Raw genomic sequence first — 7288 nt, 5'->3', positions numbered from 1 at the left:
GAGCAGCCACTGAGATCCAGCTCTGGGTCGGACTTGGGGTTTGCGAGCAAATCGTGGCGGGTGGAAGGCAGGCGGGGAAGCTCTGGGCGAGGCGGCGTCCCCTAGTATCTGCGTCTTGGCTCTTTTGACCCTGCTGCGGGGTGTCCAGGGACGGAGGGAGACTCCCACGTCAGCACCCACGTTAGCCCCTTTGGAAAGCCCTCTCCCTTGTCCTCCTGTTGCTGGGCACCCAGAGGGCGCGCCCTGCGCTGCTCGCCCTCTGTTTTGATCGCCCATTTCCCCAGATGTTAAACGCAACCTGACCTTGGACACCGACCTGTAGAGTTGGCGCCTGCTTGACCTCAGAACGAGGGACACGCGCGCGCGCACCGCCCCCCCCCCAAGCTGTTCCTGGCCAATTCAAGGACCGGGGGGCTTCCGTCGGCGGCTCTCCCATGACAAGCAGAGAAAGACACCCAAGTCCGCACTAACGAGAGAAGATCAGCGAGCGGGCCTGAGGTCGCCCCGGCAAACGCTAAGCCTGTCCAGGCCCGCATTGCGGAGACCTTCCAGCTTACCTTGCGCTTCGTCCTTGTCGCTGCGATGCGCGCGCCGCCCAGAAATGCCCTCCTGGTCCGCGGTCCCCCACCACTGGGGACGCCCACGTTGGTTGCCCCAAGGAGGAGGCTCCCAGGATTTAAAGCAGCGCCGCCTGCTTAGGCCTCGGCAGGCGGCCCGCAGCTGGGGCCGGTCGGCCGTCAGGAGACATCACCTGCGCGCACCTGCGTTGCCAGGGGAGCGAGAGGCTGTCATGCGCCCTTCTTCGCCCACATTGTTGAGGGAAAAAGAAGGATGCGCGTTATACATGGGTCATGCTAATTCTGTATCTATAGAAATATTTTTAATTCTTTTATTTAGGCTTCTGCGTCAAAGTGTCACCATAGAAAGTGATAACGACATCCGTATGCCAAATAATACCCTGGAATAGGATAAGCAGCTTGGTTGTTAAATATAAATAAATAATTAATTAATTAATTAATTGAATTAAGAAATTAAAACGACAGACTTTTTTCTTTTCTCCCTTGACAGTTGGGGCCAGAAACGTGGGTGCGCATCATACACGGCAAAAATATGGTAGTTAAAATTTTTGTGAAATTTGGAAAGCACAGTTTTGGAAGTGTTTCTATTGAGTCGTTCTCATCCAGGAAACAGCCGAGGCAAGGGTGGCTGGTGCGTCTGCTTAGATGAGGGTGTAGTGCTAGCTCTGTTTGGGGGTGCCACCGCCAGGCCAGGGTGACAGGGTGACTAGAATGTCATGGTCTCAAGGTCGCAGGTCGGCCGGAGGTCACGTCTGGGAGGGCGTCTAACTTGCCGGTACTGACATTGCACCGTCTTCCAAGGTCAATGCCAAGTACAGCCGCCACTGGGCACAGATCCTCCGGACAACCGCCGCTTCCTGCCGCCAGGGGGCGGCCTGAGCCACCTCTGGAAGGCCCGTTGGGGGCGGGGGAGCACACGGGGCAACTACCCCTCCCAGTCGTCTATGCCCCAAAGAACTGCCCTCCTCTAAAGAGGAATTCGTCCCCTCGGAGCTGGGCCAGGAGCTGCCTCCCCGAGTACGCGCGCGCGGGCGCGCACGCGATCCCCCGAAAACCTCCCCCGCCCCGCCCCCAACCCGCAGGCGCCCTGTGTGTGAATCCAACCTGAATCCTTGTCTCAGGCTCTGCTTCTGGCGGCACCCAGCCTGGGCAAGCTCAAGAATATCTTGTTTTAAAATTTTATTATTTATTAATCAGAGAGAGAGAAACATCGATTTGCTGGTCCACCTATGTATTCATTCTTTGGTTAATTCTTTTATATGCCCTGACCAGGAATCGAACCCACAACCTTGGCCCATCAGTATGGCACTCTAACCAATTGAGCTACCTGGCCAGGGCTGGTCAGGAATAGCTCGAAAGGGAAATAATCCCGATGTTGAGATTTTCTTTCATTTTGTTTTGTGGCTCTTCTTTGGATTCATGGCAGCTAATTCTGGAATTCAGGCAACTGGAAAATAAACAAATTATATCAATAAAAGGAAGGCATTTCCATTGTGGCAGATAAAGTAATGTAGTGATGCTAATTCTAAGCAATGTTTTACATTTTTAGTCCATTGGTATAATTGATGCAATTATTTCCTTTCCCTTCTCATAAATACCCATCACCTTTCTGCCCTAATCAGAGAACTGGCTTTCTGTCTGAATCTCTGCTTTTTAAAGAGCTGTTCTGTGTATCACACATAAGGGCGCGTTGCCTCGCGCTTTAGCCTTTTATTTTCAGGTTAGAGTCCTTACTGCTCACTGCCAAACAGAAGCTACTACACTTTCATATCCATGCAGAACCGATCCACTGAGTTTCTGCTGGAAAAGAAGCAGCTACACTAGATAACCAGGTGCAAAAAACTAAAATACAATCCAGGTATCACATTGCAATGACAAAGCAGCAACATTTTTAGAATCTTAAAGCTGGAGGAAATCCCGCCTCCAACTCGTCCTAGTCAGCATTATTAGATTGCATTGTTTGATCTTTGTTTCCTGGTTTAAAGGATTTCTTTCTCTCTCTCTCTCTTTCTTTCTTCTTTTTTAAAAACCCTCACTAGAGGATATGTTTTACTGATTTTAGAGAGAGAGAGAAACATCAGTGTGAGAGAGAAGCATCAAGCCTCTCACACAGAGACCAAACCGCAAACCCAGGTGTGTGCCCTGACCGGGAACCGAACCCGCAACCTTTTGGTGTACAGGACTTTGCTCCAACCAACTGAGCCACCTGCCCAGGGCTGGTTTAAAAGATTTCATTTTTTGTCACTGAAGATCCCAATGTTAACATTTGTCCTGAGGAAGCACGTGAAGTAATTCATCCATGATCTAGTCGTCAACAGCAGTTAAGAATCAGGGGACATCAATCAGTCAGAGGTAACAGATTGCAGACCCATTTCCTTAGGATGCCGGCCTCGCTGGTGTGCTCCGCTATCCCCTTGCATTTACACGTTTGGAGATGCGAATGAGACACGGATCGGAAACAGTCAAAGGAAAACATCTACCTGCGATTCATCTGATGCACAGACTCCATACAACAGGCCTCAGGCCACCTCCGTTGCCGGGGGAGGGGGGGGCGGGGGGCGGGGCGGGGGGAGGGACGGAGAGAAGGGGCGGAGCTTCACTTCTCTGTTGTTCAAATCTGCATTAAACAAACGCCTTGCCCTGGGCAGGTACGGGGGGGGGGGGGGGGGGGGGGGGAGTAACCCTTAAATTCTATCACCAATCCGAAAGGCTGCTCTAACTCCCCAAATTGTATCTAGACGATGCCTCTATGCCTCGTGAACCGGTTTACTCCTTATGTTCATTTACTCTTCGATCATTTTCATTAATCATAGAAACATTTTAAAGAAAACTGTTATTTATTCCTCATCGAAAACATGAAGCAGACATGTAAGGAACCTGGTATGATGGTCAATGAATGGTAAGAAAACCATTGGTTCTTAGTGATATATTTATAGATGCTACAAACCTCAATAAAATTGTTGGCTCCATTAAAGGAAATTAAAGGAAATCCTTTGTTGCTCAAAAAAATTAAAGGTTGTATTAAAGAAACAGTCAAGTTTTTAAGATTTTTTTCTCCCTGGCGATGGGATTTAGAGATTTGAAAACGACTGTAACTAGAATTATTAGTGTATATGTTTAATGAGATAATGTATGTAGACATTCAACACATGGCACCTCCTGTTATGTGTTTTCCAGAGATTCACAGGACAACCAAAGTAGCAAATGTCTACGCTGCACCCCAGGGATCAGAATAATTTAAACATAATAACAATTTACATGGAGGCTGATGGGATTTGGCAGGGAATGCAGTGAACCCGTCATTAACAGCATGAAGCACCTGAAATAATAACGGTATGAATACAATTAAGTTATTTTGATTTCTTTAACATCAAAGTATGAAAGCAGGAGCCTCGGAGCATGTTATGTGACAGAGGGAAGCCACATGGGGCAAGGTTTTTGTAACTGTCCTCTTGTTGGGGAAGAATTATATTGCCATCCAGGAAACTAACTTGAACTGATCTTCCCTCCCTCTGTCACATTGCAACGCGATTCAGCATGGCGTTCAAACTTGGACCCCTGTCTCAAGGCCAAGTTCAGGTACCAGCTCCTCTGTCCCAGCTCTGATTCTGTGACCCAAAATAGACAGCTCGTGTTCCCCACTGAGCCTGTGAGATACTTCTTTCTATATCCTCATTGTGTTCATGTCTGCCTCCCCCCCAATTTCCAGATTGCTAAGATCAGTGAATATATTTTTTTTTCCCTTAAGTTCTTTTTTGTTGTTGTTAGAGAGAGGGGAAAGGAGAGAGAGAAATATTGATGTTTGACAGAGGAACATCGCTTGTTTGCCTCTCACATTCACCTCAACCGGGGACAGAACGTACAATCCAGACATGCGCCCTGACCGAGAATTGAACCTGAGACCTTTCAGTTTTGGGGATGATGCTCCAACCCACTGAGCCACACCAGACAGGGCTCTTTTTTAAAAAATTAAAAAAACCCAACTGTTTACAATTACTCATACAACTCAATACCAGAAGCCAAACAAACACTCTAATTAATAACTGGGCAGAGGACCTGAATATATACTTTTCCAAAGTAGACATATAGACGGCCACTAGACATATGAAAAGATGTTCAACGTCACTAATCATCAGAGAGATGCACATTAAAAGCACAATGAGGTAGCACCTCCCACCTGGCAGAATGGCTGTCATTGATAAGAGTATTTTCTCTTTTACATGCACTCAGAACCCAGCAGGGGCTGGTTCTGCTCATCCCTGGAGACCAGCTGGACCAAGGAAAACCATCCTCAAGCAGGACAGAGCCGTCCTGGCACGGTCTTCCTCGGTGGCATTGATGGGGCGGGAGGGGCATTGCTCTGGCTTTTTGTGCCTCTGCTGGATGCATGTAAACCCAATGTTGCTCATGCCAACAAGGGACTTAATTAGGGAGGATTGCAGTCAATATTCCAAAGCACGCTCTCTAGAGGTGATCTGAAACTCACATACCTGGCTGTGATCCACAAGAGCGGATGGTGGAGACATTAAGGGTCCTTCATCCGAATGTGCTCATCAGTCCCCGGCCCCAGTGAGCGCCACGTGAGGTAGCGGGCAGCAGGCAAGGTCCTGGCGAAGCTCCCCAGCCAGGGAGCAGAAGAGGAAGGAAGCTCGGCTCCCATTACAACCCAGTCTGCCCAGCTCCACGGCTTCCTGGAGCCCATGAGGAGACCTGGGACAAGAGCTGTGTCAGGTGGGGACAGCAGCTTAGGGCCACGGCCAGCTGAGAGCCCCCTCGTTTCCTGCATCTCCCATCACTTGGGAGCCAATCAAGGGAAAAATAAATGTTTGTGTCCCATGTCACTGGGCTTTCTAGATTTTTTTATTGCCTCGTGATAATGTACTGATGATCTTGGCATAGTGCATAGAAGAGGAAGCGAGGGATGGGAAAGGCTAGTCCCCAATTCAATGATCTGTCATCATGAGATGAAGATTGTCACAATGGTGTCCCAGAGACAGCTGAATCCAGAGAAGCCACTTAACTTCTCCAACGTTACGTAGCCAGAAAGTGATTTTGAATCTGGGTGTCCATAGGTTCGTCAAAGGTTCTGACATAATTCTAGTAACCTTCGCACAGCTAAAGAAAAGCTAGAGAAATCTGTTCTTATTCCTTTTATAGCCATGAATGATTTCACTTCTTTCTCCCTACACTTGCAAATAAGTCCTATGAGTGAGTTCTTTCTATTTCCAAGAACTTGATGATTATAATCCATCATTTACAATGTTTATGCTTACTTCTATCATGATAATTATTTTAAAGTTTATGTGTGAGGGCACAAATGTATTGTTTTACTTAGTTTAGCATGTTACTAGAAAGGATACACATTAAATATCAATACCTCTTCTGGTTATTAAATGATTCTTTGTGGGTTATTTTACCTCAGTTGACAAAAGTGATGGCAATATCGACCTTATAATGTGAACTGGGATTGAAGTTAAAATAAACACTTCTGACTGCTAGATTCTCTCCACTTACCATTGACTGTGTGAATATTCAAAATCAGGCCCAAAATAAGGACTTCAGATTAAGTCACTTTCCTAACTGCAGCAATACTTACTTGCTTTGATTCTTAGATTTTGTGATAGAATAAAGAGATTTGATTCCCAAATGTCGCTGATGAGCTACTTTCCCTAGTATGTATTTCTGTTTCATGATACCAGAGAAAGGATATAAAAAGATCTTTCTCGAACTTTTAATTGATCTACATGAGCTCTTTTAGAAAAAGATTTTATTTATTTTTGGAGAGGGGGAAGGGACGGAGAAAGAGAGGAAGAGAAACATCGATGTGTGGTTGCCTCTCGCACGCCCCCTACTGGGGATCTAGCCCACAACCCAGGCATGTGTCCTGACTGGGAATCAAACAGGCGACCCTTTGGTTCGTAGGCCGGTGCTCAATCCACTGAGCCACACCAGCCAGGGCTGGTGTTGGTCTTATTACTCATTGACTTGAAGCTAATCAGGTTATAACTAGAGCACACATTGGTCGAGGCCAAATGCTGACAAAATATAGCTCAGGATGCCTGTGAATGTGGCCCAACACAAAATCGTAAATTTGCTTAAAACACACCAGATTTTTTTTTTTTTTTGTGATTATGTGTCACAGTGTATTTAATGTGTGGCCCAAGACAACTCTTCTTCTTCCAGTGGGGCCTGGAGACACCAAAAGGTTGGATCCCCCGTGACAGCATTAGTCGTTGACAGCACATGACTTGTGGCTTGGGAACGGGCATGTTTCTGTGAATGGGATGGAGATACTGCAAATCTCACAGCTAAACTTTTGGGGGGATGAATACACTGTGTTGATTGTGTTGATGGTTTCACATGTCAAAACACATTTTAAATATGCGCCATTCTTGTATGTCGTTTATACTTCACATAAGCTATTTAGAAAATGAAATCGAATTGTTAAATGAAGAAATTAATCTCTCAGAACATTAGCTACAGACAAAAATAGAACAGAATAGGAGAGAAAGGTGATGTATCAAGGATCAAACCATTAAGTGCAAAATATGACTAGTAGTCACACAAGAAAAAAGGCAGAGGAGATTTAAGAAAAAATAATATAAGAAAAGTGTTCAGAGCTAAGAGACATAGGTATTTACGCTGAGAGTTTCACCCAGGATCCAATCCAATATACAGATTCACACTAAATACGCCTTTATTAAATTCTA

This window comes from Pteronotus mesoamericanus, unplaced genomic scaffold (genome assembly GCF_021234165.1).
Source record: "Pteronotus mesoamericanus isolate MK-2021 breed Mesoamerican mustached bat unplaced genomic scaffold, CSHL_Meso_final scaffold_582, whole genome shotgun sequence".
NCBI classification, from domain to species: Eukaryota; Metazoa; Chordata; class Mammalia; order Chiroptera; family Mormoopidae; genus Pteronotus; species Pteronotus mesoamericanus.
Note: the sequence above shows the minus strand (reverse complement) of the source record.